Raw genomic sequence first — 15306 nt, forward strand, 5'->3', positions numbered from 1 at the left:
ATTAGGTTTCCCATGTAAGTATATGCCTCTAATCCTAGCAAATAAAAACAGCAGAAGAATAAAGACAAACAACTTACATGCATACAGCAAAATATTACAATGTATAAAGAACAGGCCACTGCACATATGGCATTGCCCATCACCCAATACAGCACTTTGTAGCAGTGCAGAATGGGAGGAGCACTGCACATGTTCCTGCTGCTCCAGCCACTGGTCCGGGGTTCGCCTAAAATGAACAGGTCGGGATTATCCTCTACAGCAGAAACAAAGAAACCAGCCACAGTTACATTAAGCAAAAGCAGGGGGAGCGACCGCCTGCTGAAGGATGTGGTAAATGAGAAGTCCAGACTGGAAGCAGCAACGAACAACATGTTTTCTGTTCTGAGGTCATTTCACCTGCCTCCTTCTCAAAGTTCTACCTCCAAGAACATTTTAGATGATTTTAGTCAAGAGTGTCTCATTATAGAGCCATGAGTAAACGTGACCAACTTCCATCAGTGGAAAGGAAAACAGGAACAATTGTAATGAGAGTGTTTTCTGGAGGAAGGAAGGAGACTGAAAAAGTCTTCCTAGTCTAAAATGGCACTAAATAGGGGAAAAAAGATGTCTCTTATAAAGGTCACCAATCAGGGTATTCAAAGTGGAAAAAAAGGCACTCAATACAGAATAGGACAAAAAGGGATTGATACATAGTAAATAGTCCCAAATGCAAGAACATAGACATGTTTAAAAAGCAGGCATATGAAATAAATTAGAAAAGAGGTAGTTAGGTCAAACCTGTGAGAAGGAAACAGTTATAGGAGGATGACTTTATATGAATTCAGAACACACAAGCACTGGGTATTTGATTTGATCAAAATGAATATAAAATATATGTATGATGCACATAACTATCCTACAGAAATATGGATACACAAGTTGAATACAGTATCAAGAGATAATCCCCTATTTATTAACACTTAATTGAACCTTTATAACTGTAGAGCATGGTAACTAAACAGCTATTTCCAAATCATTTCAGGCAAATCGTTTACTCTAAATTCCTGTGCTACGGAAGAAGAGGAGGAAGCAGCAGCAGATGGCTGTCTTCCCTTAGCAAAGGGCTAATCCATGCTGTGTATGTCATGCAAATAATAAATAACCTAAACTCAAAGTGCAATATAGTTAAAGAAGGTGAGATTTACCAAATGTTTCACCTCAATATGTGACAGAACATTAATGAACACTGCAGAGAAGCTCCTGGTAGATTATAATTACTGAAAGGCCTGTGCTGCACATATAAAGCATGAGCTTTTCCAGTATTTTCAAGATCTATGAAGAAAACCACGAAAGCAAACCATGGAAATCAAACTAGATGTTCCTCAAGCCATCCTTCTTCTTGGCACAGCATCACAAGTCTTAAGACTGGCTCGAAATGTCACAAAGACACTTAATATTCAAGAAACTGAAATTTTAGAAAAAAAAAGTAGTCTAGACAACACTTTCAAATACACTGGTAGGTCCAATCTTCTCCAAGAACCACCTAATAAATATTACCTTCCATTTACCCTTTTCCTTTTTAGTTGAAATTTAACCTACAGGCCTCCAACTAGTAATCGGCGGCTAGAAACAGATCCGTAAAACTTGCAGTACATAACTGAAAATCAAAAAAAAAAAAAATCAAGAATTAACTATCATTTCTAAAGTATTTTTTCATCAGCTAGATAATAAATAGAAATTTTTATGCAAAAGATTTTGAAAAGAACTGAAACTGGTTTTAAGTATTGTTCCCTTTTGATATAATTTTAAATTACCCCTACTAGAATATATCTAAATATAATGAGATTATGATGGATACCTTACAGAGCAGGTGTCTGAATACAGAAACCAAAGCAGTCCTTTCCACTCCCAGGTATGAAATTTACAGCAATATCTGTGCTGATGTTGCATTATCCTTGTTCAGTTTCAGATCAGATTTGTAATTTCATTTACAAAAATCTGCTGTGTTATTCCACATTTTTTTCCTTAAAACTCTCTTTTAACTGTGAAATGGCCTTTAAAGCTTGCATAATAACCTTCTATTCCATATTTTTTCTGACAAATTACAGCAGACCACATTCTTATGGTTTCAACTTTTTCTGCTAGTAGATGGGTCAAGTGGTCCCAAAATTACATCAAACAACACTGTAGTTGGTAAAACGTGGAGTGAATGTATTAACATTTCTTTGCCCTGCATCTGTTCAAAAAGCAGTGGGAAAATGTCATATACACACAGTCATAAAGCAGTGAACTTGCGAATACACAATGGACAAATCTAACTTTCTTTTGAATAACACAAAAGAAGGGGAAACAAACTCCTGTAATAACCTCTGCAGTACTGCAGCTCTCCTTGTCTTGTCTTAGGCAACAGAAAAGAGTAGTTACACAAGCACCCTGTAACATAATGAATTCTTAACCTTAACAAACAATAAATTACTTGCACTTATGCCAAATCAGTTGAGTGAAGACTGAAGTGCAACATCAAATTTATATTCCATAAAAAGATTGAAATGCTAAGTATTTTACCTTTGTGCAATGAAAGTTTTAAATGAGGGCAGGTAGGGAGAAACATTGTCAAACCTGCTTTCCTCTTAACACAGCACCACAACCTTAAGACAAGGCCTTGAAATGACATTTTAACTTCTTAAAACTGGAACATTAGTTTCTTGCACAATCAGATTTCCAGATTAAAAACTCTAAAACAACTAAATAAGCACTATTTGGAAGACTGAGGGAGGTCAAAGCATATGCTTGTATGTTTGTATATATACCTATAGAAATCCCCCTGACACTTGATGTGACCCAGGCTCCTATAACATTTTGGTGGTTTGAAAATTGAAGTACAGGTTGGTGCAGAATTTCATACGCATAATTTTATACCATTCCATGCCTGTTTCACTTCACTGGGACTAGTGCTGAGGGATAAAATTAATTGCACATCAGGAAGGGATAACATTAAAAGCCAACACGCACAAAACATTGACACTTGGCACAGACATCATCCTCTGCTTTTCGCTGGATTTGCTGATGCTCAGGGAAAGTGACAGACCACTTTCCAGCTGTTGAATGACCATCCATCATGAACAACTGTATGTGCATTGCAAATATTCCAATTTTAATTTTAAACTAAGGATAAATGCTGGAATTAGTTACATGGCTGAAATATGTAGAACAAAGACTTCGTTCAGAGCACTACTAATTTCTCCTTTGACTTTTTATGTACTTATCTACAGTTCTGACACTTTATTAATTCCCAGATGTGTGAAACTAAAATGGAATTGCCACAGCCACCCAAAGAAGTAATTTTAGATATGACTGGCCTTAAGGTAGGCTTAATTTCCCTTTATATATGGAACTTTTAAAACATACCATTTTCTCCCTTGTAAAAGAGAGGGCAAATGTAAGTGTTGAGTGAAACTGTCACTCTTATGACAGATGAAGTAGAGCTTTTTCTGGGTCACAATTCCTCTTAATCAAATAACCACTGACAACAAACCTACTGAAACACAAACAAAAGCACTAACTCTCACTACATTGAAATCAAAGTCTTACAACAAACTTCTCACAGCCATATGACAAGTTTACTAACAGTATGCAGTATCTGTGGCATTACCCACATAGCTTTATTTCCCAAGTGATCATATTCAAATTTGAAAATCCAGTGCTACTAGGTAATTTCTCTACCACCTCTGTAGTGTCATTGCTTATCTAGAATGCCTACAGGCAAAGAGAAACTCCAGGTTTCCCCATTTTTTACTATATTCACATCACACTACTGCACATATGCATATAAAATGACAATGTTTTTATCTACCAGCTCTCATTCCTTAAAAATGTTGAGACCAAAATGAAAGTAATATTTAAATGACAATGCCAGTTATTTTGCAAAAGAAAGAAAACCAAGCTAAACACAGTGTCTCTATATCATGCTTCTATGCCTTCCTTAGAACTATTAACATAGTTGGAAACCACTTTTGCATCCCAACTTCATACTGAAACCAGAATTTTTATTAGTTACAGCACCAATGAAGAAGAGAATAGATAAGTTTAAGCTAGATTCTGTTGCAGTCTTATCACTGAATGTATTAGGAAAAATGTTATTGGGTTAAACTAAGCACTATTGAACTTTCAGAGAGAATAAGTGAAAGGTTTGCAGAAGGCTGTCCCATTGTATTCCTCAAGCACTGTTCACATAAAATGATCCAGGAATGAGACAGCAAACTGTTGAATCATTGTCACATTTGTTCCTCCTCCTTCAAGAGGAATTCCTTGTCTAAGTCATCATGCAACTTCAGTATACCTTTTGTTAGGTATTGCTAAGAATGGAGCTCAATGTACTGTTCCAACAGCAACAACCCCCTGCTAAGCACCATTTCCACAAATCCATCAATACTATCTCCTGGGCAGAGGATACCATCTGCTAGACTGTACACATATACCTGGTCCTGTTGCAATGATCCAGGCTTACAACCAAGCAAAACAGAATTTAAAGAATAAACAAGTAATCCTACACTTTGACAGTACTGAACTAGGAACTAACTATACATGATGCTCTTAGCAATAAAGGTACAGTAACCAACTGTAGGAAACAAACTTTGGTGAGTTCAGCCAAAGCCTAAGAGAGAGAATCATGGCTACAGAGCATGAGGCCATCTTTAGATGCCTCCTTTACAAGTCGAGCAAGTGAGAAAACCCTCTGCATGCAGAGTGTACAATTTGCAAAGGGTCACAATTTGGTCAAATCAATACCAATTTTCACTGCAGCATTCAGAAGGACTTCTCAATGAGGACTATTTCCATGACAATTTTCAGCTTTCTACTACCACCTGGTTCCAACACAGGAAAAAAACAGAGAAGCCGTAGACAGGTGGAACATCCTGTTTATCTTCCTCCAAACACTGCCCCCCTTGGAGAATTGCTCCAACTTAAAGTCATAGCCTCTGAGAAGGAAATAAGTGTGGGAAATATATCTGTCTGAAAGGTAAACATAAAAGGAAGTTACTAATGAGAGTTTAAAAAGAAACATGTATGCTGTGCTAACTACAAGTACTTGTTAGTCCTTTACAGAGTTACGTGGCACATCACCCATCAATTCACTTGTACTGTTGCTGCTGGAGCACAGTAGCCAGCAGACATTCCTTAACAACTATACAATTATCTCTGGACTACATGCAAAAAGAAAAAATGTGGATATAAGAACAGAGACTGCTGACTTCAGATGCAATACATTTGTTCAGGACATTGCAAGTCATTCCTGCCATTGGGGAAAATTACAATTTTTTTATGAATTTGCAGTTTTTTAAGCTAGAAGGGATGGTCTATGCACTTCACACAACCCTTGATTTTACATCAGCAATTTCTACAGTTGAAGACTTACATAATAAAAGAAGTGAGCTCTGTCATGTTTCCAGATTTAAAGAGAAGAACCTAAAATTTCAAGTAATTCAGAATTATTATAAAGATTCCTTCAGAAAATGCCACAGACTGCAAAACTACAAAGAATGCAACTGAACATCAGGTGTCAAAATTTGTTCATACAGACTCCTTAATTTATCCTCTCTAATAAATAACAGTTTTAAAAAGGACTTAACATGCAACATACTAAGTAAACATACTAAGAAACCAGTTGATATCTAGAATCAGAATAGATGAACAAGACACAGTCTAGTTTCTCATCATAGAGATTAAGTGTTCTCACTTATACCTCTATTTGTTTTTATATTATTAAGAACAAAATGTCATACTTATTATGTTGGAACTGTGATTTTCCAATTAAAAACAACCCAGCAATTTCATATTCTCATTCTTTATTCAAATGCTCCCTCCTCAAATATGTTTTTTGTAAGGAACCTAGAGAAAGAAACTATTCTACTTAAAAGTTTAGTGGTTTGAGTTTTAACAACAACAACACCCAAAACAAAAACAAAAGGAAAAAAGACCCACCTGAAACTACTTTGGAGACACTTTTGTCAAATATTACTGAAACAAATAGAAATACGAAACATCCAAAAAGAATATATGGAATATAAAAACCAAACCCTCAACAGAAGTATGGATACTAACCAACACTTCAGTTTCAGCAAACAAGAGATCTGAGTACATGCAGAAACACACCAACTCTGTTTGCTTTCCTCTTTCAGCTGTGGATTGACGCACATCCAGAACTTGTTAAAAGTCAGTGTATTATGGCTTATCCATGTTCTGCCTGCCAACAGTTCGCTCACTGGAGTCACTTCTCCAAAAGTGAATCTATTATCTTTTGCAGGCAGTAAATGTACATGTTATAAAAAATAAAGGAGAAACTTTTTTTAAGAGGACTGGCTAAAAACAGTATCAACCTTTGTTATGTGATACGGAAGTTTAAAACAGTATTTTAAGAAGTTAACTCCCCTCTTAAACAAGTTCTTAAGTAGATGTTACAATAACATAAGGAGAGAAGTGTAAGAATAGAGTTAAATGGACATACAGGAAGCTCTACCACCTGCCCTTTCCACCCATCCACTCTCATCCAGCATACTCAAGTGGATCTAGATCCCAATTATACAGGTCCACATCAGCCAACGTTACAGTTCACTACTGTTCAATCATCCACCTTTCATTCTTCTGGCGCCACTTGCTGAAAAAAACTCACCATACCACTGCAGTCCTGACCTGACAGATGCTTACACCAGACCAGATCTAGGTCTGCTTAGTCCCCCATAATCATATCATTTTACAAAGCATTTTAATCTTTGTGTTCAAGCATTCCTTATGGTCTTTCTTAATTAAACACCTATGATAAATCATCCTTGATTGTTTTTCCTTCTCTCAAAATTCAAGCCAATTATTGCTAGTCTCCCACTCTCTTTTTGAGTAATTCCAAAAGATGTTTTATACATACACTAGTAATTCAGTATTTTAAAATTAATTCTCTATCATCAATAGCTATACACATCTGACTGCACTATCTACAGGAACAATGTTTTCATTTTATTTTCTGCTGCCATTCTACTTCATTCCCCTGTGTTTAACCTTGAAACCTGAATGACAATGCTTCCTACATCACTGCCTGCAGACATTCACACTGAAGCTGAAGGAGCTGAAGTATCAGTGCCTGACAGGGTTTGCTCTTTGATCAGCTTAGGTGGTGCAAAGCCAGCTGGCTGCAGTTATTCTGTTGCCCAGGGAACAACAACTGAAGTGTATTCTTCCAAAATCTGCACAAGAGGCCCTTCTGCAGCATTGCCACAGCAGCTCGTGCTGAGCAAGGCTGAAGTGGTGAAGCTGCTATAGCTACAGCCCAGCTGGTGCCCATTAATGCTCTCGGTATGACAGGAACAAGCTCATGTTCAGAACCCTCCTTCTTTCCATTGACAAACATTTATCACTCTTCCTTATAAATCAATGTAAACATCCTTCTCTGAGTTTAATAAAATGAAGAAAAAACAAATGACTCAGATATGCATATTATTTTTTAAAAAAGAATAACCTTGTAGCCTTTTCAGTCAGTTCATAAAAAGATAAACTGTATTCTATTTATCTGACAACATGTCCTTCACAGGCAAAAGGAGAGGGAAACAATGCATGATTCTTTTTCTGGGTTAATAATTTCATCTTTTGTCCTAAAAGCCTGTGTAGTCTTTGATTTTACATTTTTCTGAAATATATGGGGTGAGATATATGTAAGAATAAAGAGTTATAGGTGGTTTAACTTTTCTTTCCATTACTTAAATGCACTTTTTTAGCCACCAAAAGACAGCCTTTGATTTAAAAAAAAAACACAAAAAAACCCAAAACCCATAGAAATACAGCAGCTCACTTTTTATCCTGATAGAAGTATGTTTTCATTGGAGATGAAAGTAGAAATTATTAGTAGAAAAACAGTAACATGCAACAGTCCACATATATTCATCACAGGACATCTTGCATACTTGGCTGTTGCCTCATATTACTCCAACCCGTGGAAAGTACTGCATAAGCTGCAGTGTTCTTGTTATGATGCAGACTACAGATAACCATAAATTCACATTTACTGCACACCAACACAACACAGATACAGGCTTAAGTCTCTAGACAACAGCCTCTCATGTTTGCATTGTATATACAGATACCTAAGGGGTTTTAAAAACCTCACCAGCTACACACTAACATAGATAGAATGATCTAAAAGTGTGTGAAGGTTTGGGGTATGACATGGAGAGATGGCTAAACCCATCATTTTCTATGGAAGAACAGAAGACATAACGTGCAGACAGCAGGTAGTTAAATTAGACAAGGCATATATTGCTTTTTTTTTTTAATAATCTGATGCTTCTTATGCTATCCCAAGGTGATTTGAGACAACACTCCAGCACAGACCTTTTTTGATTATATACTCTGCAGATATACATTTGTTTGAGGGAGCTCAAAATTTACTGAGTGCCCTTCTGGAACTGTGACATATGAGGACAGCCCAAGCAAAGAACTGCAACCATGACTATACTGATGAGCTGAATACTGCTCTTCAGGCAGAATTTGGCTGCTCAGCAGCACCAACAGGCATGCTTTCTTTTGGACACTTCACATGACCAGATCTCATAACTCACAGCAATGACTTATGGATATATCCCTCTATGTATTTTAACACAGCAGAAAAGAATGGAGAGACCAGCACTATGTGCTTTGGTTTGTTTGCAATGATCTTTCCGGTATTGTTACCACCAGCAAAACATAATGCAACAGTGGGAGACATACAAGCAGTAGGGCAATGGCTGGCCATATAAAAGTCATTTGTGAGATTTAACTTTCTGCTGAGGAGAGCTGCAATAAAAGTTAATGAACCATATTTACATGTTGGCTTCCATCATCACTAAGATGAGTGAAGCTGAACAGCATTGTCCATATTGATACTTTTACACACACAAAAGGACTCTCATGAAGGCACCTCATTTTCATCACCAAAGCCATGGCAGCTGTCAGTGAAGTCAGGTGAGATGACACCAATGCACTAAGGTTCCCACTTGATGTTTCATAAGGTATTAAAACACTACACTCCTTAACAAGTTAATGGGAACTGCAGATCACTTATCTCACCATTGAATCAGGCACCTTAATAGAGAGAGGTATAGTCAAGGTTTTATCTAAATAACCTTAAGCATCCCCATTCTATTCTATTCTATAGGAGTTCCAAAGACAAATAGAATGACAGTTCATAGAAATCTATCTCAAGCAGGACAAATGCCACCACATCCAACATGAGCAGTTTCCATGGCTGCCTCAAGCTTGATGGACCAAGTTCTAAACATTAATTTGATTCCAAAATAAGTTCATTACCCCTCATACCACCCTTTTGCAGTCTCCCCTTGGTACTTCTCCTCAATAGAAACCCAGACATGTGGCCACAAACTTTCTTCCAGCAATAACTTGGGATTCAAAGCTTAGATCTCAGAATCACAATCTGCTTATATCTTCACGTTATCAAGCCAATTTGGGTACCTAGAGTCCAGATGTGTTTACACATGAAGCAAAAGTACTTCATGGAAGAAAATAATTATGAACAAGTGTTAGCTAGATGCACTATTTTGAGATACATGCAATATTCTGTTCATTAAGTCAGTTACAAATGCTACAATTTAACAAAAAAGCTACTTTTACTAATACAAGAACAATGTATCTAGTTGTTTGGGTTTCTTCTTAGTTGAATTTCACTTACCTGACATCTCAAGATATCAACAAGCAAAATATTATATAAAATATAAAATGTTATATATTTTAAATTATAAAAGTATATAAAATATAATATATAAATTATTAATATTCAATTGTCTTTGAATGGTCATGGTGATGGAGAGAGGTTCCTGAGGACTTTGAGAAAGTAAATGGCATTCCTATATTTAAGATGAGCAAGAAGAAGGATCTATACTAAGGTTGAAAACTATCACCTAAAATTAGGGAAAAAACCCTCAAAATATGATAGTCCTTAAAACATTTTAATGCAGTTTCATATGAGGACATGGAGATAATAGAGTACACTACAATTCGATGTCATCAGATAACCAGACTAACTCCAGATTTGCTACTTTAGCAAAAAAATTATCAATTAGCTAAATATTTAAGATATGGCTAGTACTTGAATTCTGATGTTGATATAAGCCAGCAAGAGGAAAAAAATAAAAAAGAAAGAAAGAAGAAAAAAAATCTTTACCACTCTCTTAAGAGTAAGCAAGATCACACTCCTTCAGCCTTTTAAGCTTTCCAAGAAAGATTGGATATCAGGAAGCTAAAGCAGGCTATCTTTCTATGGTAGAAAGTAGGCCACAAAAAAAGGAATGCAAAAAACGGTGAGATTGCAAAACATCTTAATATCTACTGGAAGGAACTTGCATAGTATACTTGGTTTCACTTGCATGACTCTGGAATAACTCTGAAGTCTAATACAAACCAGAAAAAAGCCAGGCTCTAACTTTAACCTATTTAGCAAACTAGTTGGATAAGAATGCCTGAACACATACTGTAAGACTTTATGTGCATCTGCAAAATGCTTTTTACTGCAACAATAGCATTGACTGGAGATGATGAAATAACACATTTTCTTTGTTTATTATACCAGTTCAGTTCAATATTTGATAACCGAGTTAAAAAGCTATTTGAAATTAGAGACAGAAAACCACTTCTTTTGTTCTAAGCCAAACAAAAAACAAAACAAAAAAACCAAACCAAACCAAAAAAAAACCACAAAAAACCCCAAAGAAACCCCCCCAAAACAAACAAACAAACACAAAACAAAAAAAAACCACCCAAACCCATACAAAAAAAGGGGGAGGAGAATGAAACCTTCTAACACTGAAGTATAGAGCAGCCTGATAATTCAAGGAATTATCTTCAGTGATAGTTCTAATTCAAAAGCATTTTTCCATTTTCTGTATTTAAAGCAATCTTTTCAATATCATGACCACCCTGTAATACTTGCATTTCAGTGATTTTCTCTCCTCCCTCTTCTTTATGACATTAGTTCTACTTTGCTTCGTACTACAAATGTTACAATTATCCTGATAATCGCTGTCAAATAGAGATGAAATCCTAAATCAAGGGATAACAAGGATCTGTGTTTCAAGTTAATTATATTACATATGGTCACCCAGTTCTTACACTTTTCACTATGTGTCTGCTCTTACACGTTGGCTGAGACACTACTGAGCTTGACTCCTGCAGCAGTCTTACATGTGAATAAGATTATAGCAGAGACTATGATACGACAGCTACGTCACCTGTCATTTGGACAGAACTCACTACACACCTAGGCACAGAGGCCTTCAAATTTGAACACAAATTAACATGGAACAACTTCTCAAACTGTTTACCACTTGTGTAGTATTTTTTTTTTAATCACATGGATCAGAAAGTCAACCATTTCACTGAAAAACTTACTGAAAGTTACTTGCAAAGGAACACTACAAATCACATGTAACAGCTAGAATTCCTAGAAAAAGAATAGGTACAAGCTCAGAACATTAGGAGAACACCAAGCACATTTATTTCTTCCCTCAAACTATGGGAATAAACTTTCCTCTGTACATCCCACCACTACTGCTGAGAAGAGCAATGGGGAAGATTAAGAGAAGCATTCAACTTCCCTCCCCGTTTTAATGACTCACGGTCATACCAATGATTTCCCTACACGGAGTGTTTCTACTACAGCAGAGGAAAAGTGTCACCTGCTGTCTTCAATACTAAGCAGTTAAAGCATCACCAGCAGCATTATTTCCAGGATCCTTACTGATGAATTTTCTCTGCAGAAAGGCACCAGAGAGCCATAACTCATAGCAGAGTTAATGTTTTCAAATAACAGGTTTTAAATGCAAACTTTATTTTACTTTTCAACAAAATTAAGCACCAGTTTTGTGTTGGTGCCTATATATCCTGGATCTACAAACCCAGGCTATTTACACAGAGTCTTCATAACTGCTGCACCAGGGCACCTATCTTATTTGGAAAAATAAAACTGAAAAATGAGATGTGTGAGTGCATACGTGCCTGCCTGCACGAGGAAAGTTGCAGATAACAGCCTTCTCCATTAGCACTTCCTTTTGCCCTCTGGTGGCTTTCTATGTCCCTACACATAATGGAAGCCCAGACTCTATTTTTGTCACAGTTTCAAAATCCGTTTACACTAGGAAAATAAATCTGTGTCCCCATATATTTCCATGGATTTGAATAAGATATTGAAGTCTTAAAGAGAAGCAGGGGCAAGCACAAACAAAAAAGATAACAGTAACATAGAAAATTATTATGCTTGGTAGAGATTCTGCTTTTAAATGTAGTTTTTCCTCTTCCTAGTGAAAAGAATTCATCCAGTTTTATGCCATGAATTTAAAACAAAGACTTATCTCAAAGGCTAAATTTAAAACCAGAGGAGGCATTCCACTGTGAACTCCCCAAACAGCATTATTAGTGTCATGGTGTCAATTCCTAGTCTTACAGAGCTGACACACTACACTCAGGTAATTCTACTGCATGCCAAAGGTGAGAACAACTGAAGGACTCAAAGAACCTTGGTGGTCAAAAAAGCAAAAGATGAGCTTCTCTGTTTATTAAAGTTTGTTGATGTACGTAGAAAGAAATAATTGAAGCCATCCCCACATGATGCTGCACTCTGAACTGGTTACAACTGGAAAAGCTCTTTGTATCAAGACTGACAATTCTGAGCCTCATGTGCAGCAGTAGCAATGGAAGTCAGCAAAGCATTGGGTATCTTTACAAAGGGCACTGAGAATAAAAGAGAAGTGATTGTTTCAGAGCCCCATGAAAACTTTATAAGCCCATATCTCAGACAGAGTGCAATTCTAGAATTTGCATCTAAAGAAGGGCATAGCAGAGTCGGAGAAGGGCGATATAAATGAGACCACAGAGCAACTGCCATATCAGATGTCCAACAGGTTAGGACTACTTAACTTGGAAGGAAAACATCTTGGAAAGAACATTACCTAAGGTTACAAAAACAGAAAAGCAGTGGCAAGGGGAAAGAATTGGTATTACAGGCCAAATCTTGAAATCTTAGAACTAAGTGACACTAACAGAAATAGTACAAGTCTTAAAGAAAAGGTGTGGAGTTTGGCCAGTGAGTAGCTGACAGGAAATTGATGTTACAAAAGTTTCTGGCAGAAGGCAGTCTCCAAGAGAGACTAGAACCTCATCTGTAGTTCGGTTTATGCTGTTCTACATATCTGCTGGTACTGCTGCAGGAGTCACAATACTGATAGAGATGAACCAGTCATTGGTCTGATCAACAGGCTGGTACTATTTCCTTTGGAAGGAAAACTTAAGGGTAGTTCTTATATACTTACAAGGTTAACTCTCACAGAGACAGCAGCTTGAAGGTAAAATGACTTGCTCCACCTCACCATCTACTCCATAACGAGAATAGTTCACACTAACAAATGAAATCATTGTATCATTCCTCACTTTTCCCCATCCCTGGGGAACTGATAGTTATGTCCAAGAAAATTTATACAGTCAAAGGTTATACTGATAATCAGATAGGACACCTATGTTCCCCTTCCTCCTGAGCAATTTTGGAGATAAACAGGAATGATATCTCAGGATTTCTTCCTCTGTTCAGACAGCAGTGGACATTAAACATTTTAGGGCTTAATCTCCAGTTCATACTTTTTTTTTTTTTTTTTTTTTTTTACACATTGTTGAAGCATTTCTTTCATGAACTACTTGTAGCAGCCTTTCAGTACCTAAAGGGGCCTATAAAAAAGCTGGAGAGGGACATTTTATAATGGCATGTGGTAATATGACATTGAAACTTAAAGAGGACAGGTTTGGATTAGATATTAGCAAGAAGTTCTTTATTGTGAGGATGGTGAGGCTGTGGAACAGGTTGTCCAAAGAAGCAGTGGAAGTGTTAAAGGCCACATTGGATGGGGCTTTGCGCAGTGTGGTCTTGCGGAAGGTGTCCTTGCCCATGGCAGGAGGGGTGGAACTAGATGACCTTCCTAATGTTTTAAAGACCTGTGACTGTCATATTATTACAAAAAAAAAAAAAAATCTATGCAGAAGACAAATTCATATTTTTCTTTTCAGCCTTGCATTTTCATGTCTTGTTGTACATGTCTCTCATGCTCTGTTCCCACAGGAATTTTTAAGAAGAAAACCCTATGAGAAATAACTGCTGAGCAAACTTCTTCAAACAGCACAGGATAAAGAACTGTGAAGAACTTCCTTGCTTCAAAATAGCTGTAATTTTTTCAACTGTCCTTACTAAGACAGCATTCACACATCTCAAGGATGACAGAAGTACCAGACAGCATGTGACATTAGGATCTTTCCTCAGGACTGCCTATGGTCTCAATGTCATCAAAAAAGTACAATTTCTCTTAAAGTTCTACTGAAGATCACTCTGATGAAAAGCATGAGTGAAAAAAAAAAAATCACAAGCAAGTCCTGAAACAATTCTTTAGCATATTGTCTATGATAGTATATTCTATATGACTTATTAACATTATTTAAGAGTTTGAATTATTCCCTTTTAATTAGTCAAAACATGAATATTTGTTAAACCTCAACTTGGAACCTTTCTATAAACTCAAAAATCAACAAGCTGGCAAACAATTCTGGTCCATCATCTGATTCAGCATTTGGTAACTGAAAGCAGCTAGGAAAAAAAAAGTACCCTCTTCAGGAGCAAGAGCTGTACAATTTAGACAATTATCATCGTTAGGATTTATTTTGCCTCAATGAATGTGTGCACCTAATACCCCATAATTAAACATTCCCTTCAAATTGAGAAGGATGAAGCTTTCACTTTAATTCATCAACATTCTTTAAGACATACCTGCACAATACCTTATGATTCTAATCACAACACAACCACCCCATAGCACTAGAGGTTGTATAAATGCTGTACAAAAAAGGATACCTCTATCAAAATATCTTCTTCTCTAGAAAGATGAAATTTTCTCTAAAATGATTACTCTTTATTTTGTGGAATAAGCTGCACAAGAGAACACCATATCATTGAGATTAGCAGAACAGAAATTCCCGACCAGATCTTCATACATTAACCTATTTCATATACATATTTATCATGTCTTTTGTCCAATTTCTGAGGTACTTACACATTTCCTTGCAATGCATTCTCCAAAAAAATCAATCTGTGTATTTTATATAAGTCTGCAATGAAGAACCATGACTGGTATGGTTTTTTTGGCAACTTACTTAAAATAAAGTCAAGTACAGGTCTCCAACCCTGAGACGAACTAGCACAGTTAAGTTCAAATTTTTACAGGGCAAGTTGGAAGAAGGAGGCTACACTCCAATTATTCA

The 15306-nt window shown here is 36.5% G+C and overlaps 1 protein-coding gene across 1 annotated transcript in view; it reads right to left on the reverse strand.

Moving 5' to 3' along the window:
* The window catches only part of EIPR1 (EARP complex and GARP complex interacting protein 1), a 75469-nt gene that overhangs the window by 38653 nt on the left and 21510 nt on the right, over window positions 1-15306 (reverse strand). The gene's annotated exons all lie outside the window — the stretch shown is intronic.

This window comes from Pseudopipra pipra, chromosome 3, assembly GCF_036250125.1.
Source record: "Pseudopipra pipra isolate bDixPip1 chromosome 3, bDixPip1.hap1, whole genome shotgun sequence".
In the NCBI taxonomy this organism is placed as follows: domain Eukaryota; kingdom Metazoa; phylum Chordata; class Aves; order Passeriformes; family Pipridae; genus Pseudopipra; species Pseudopipra pipra.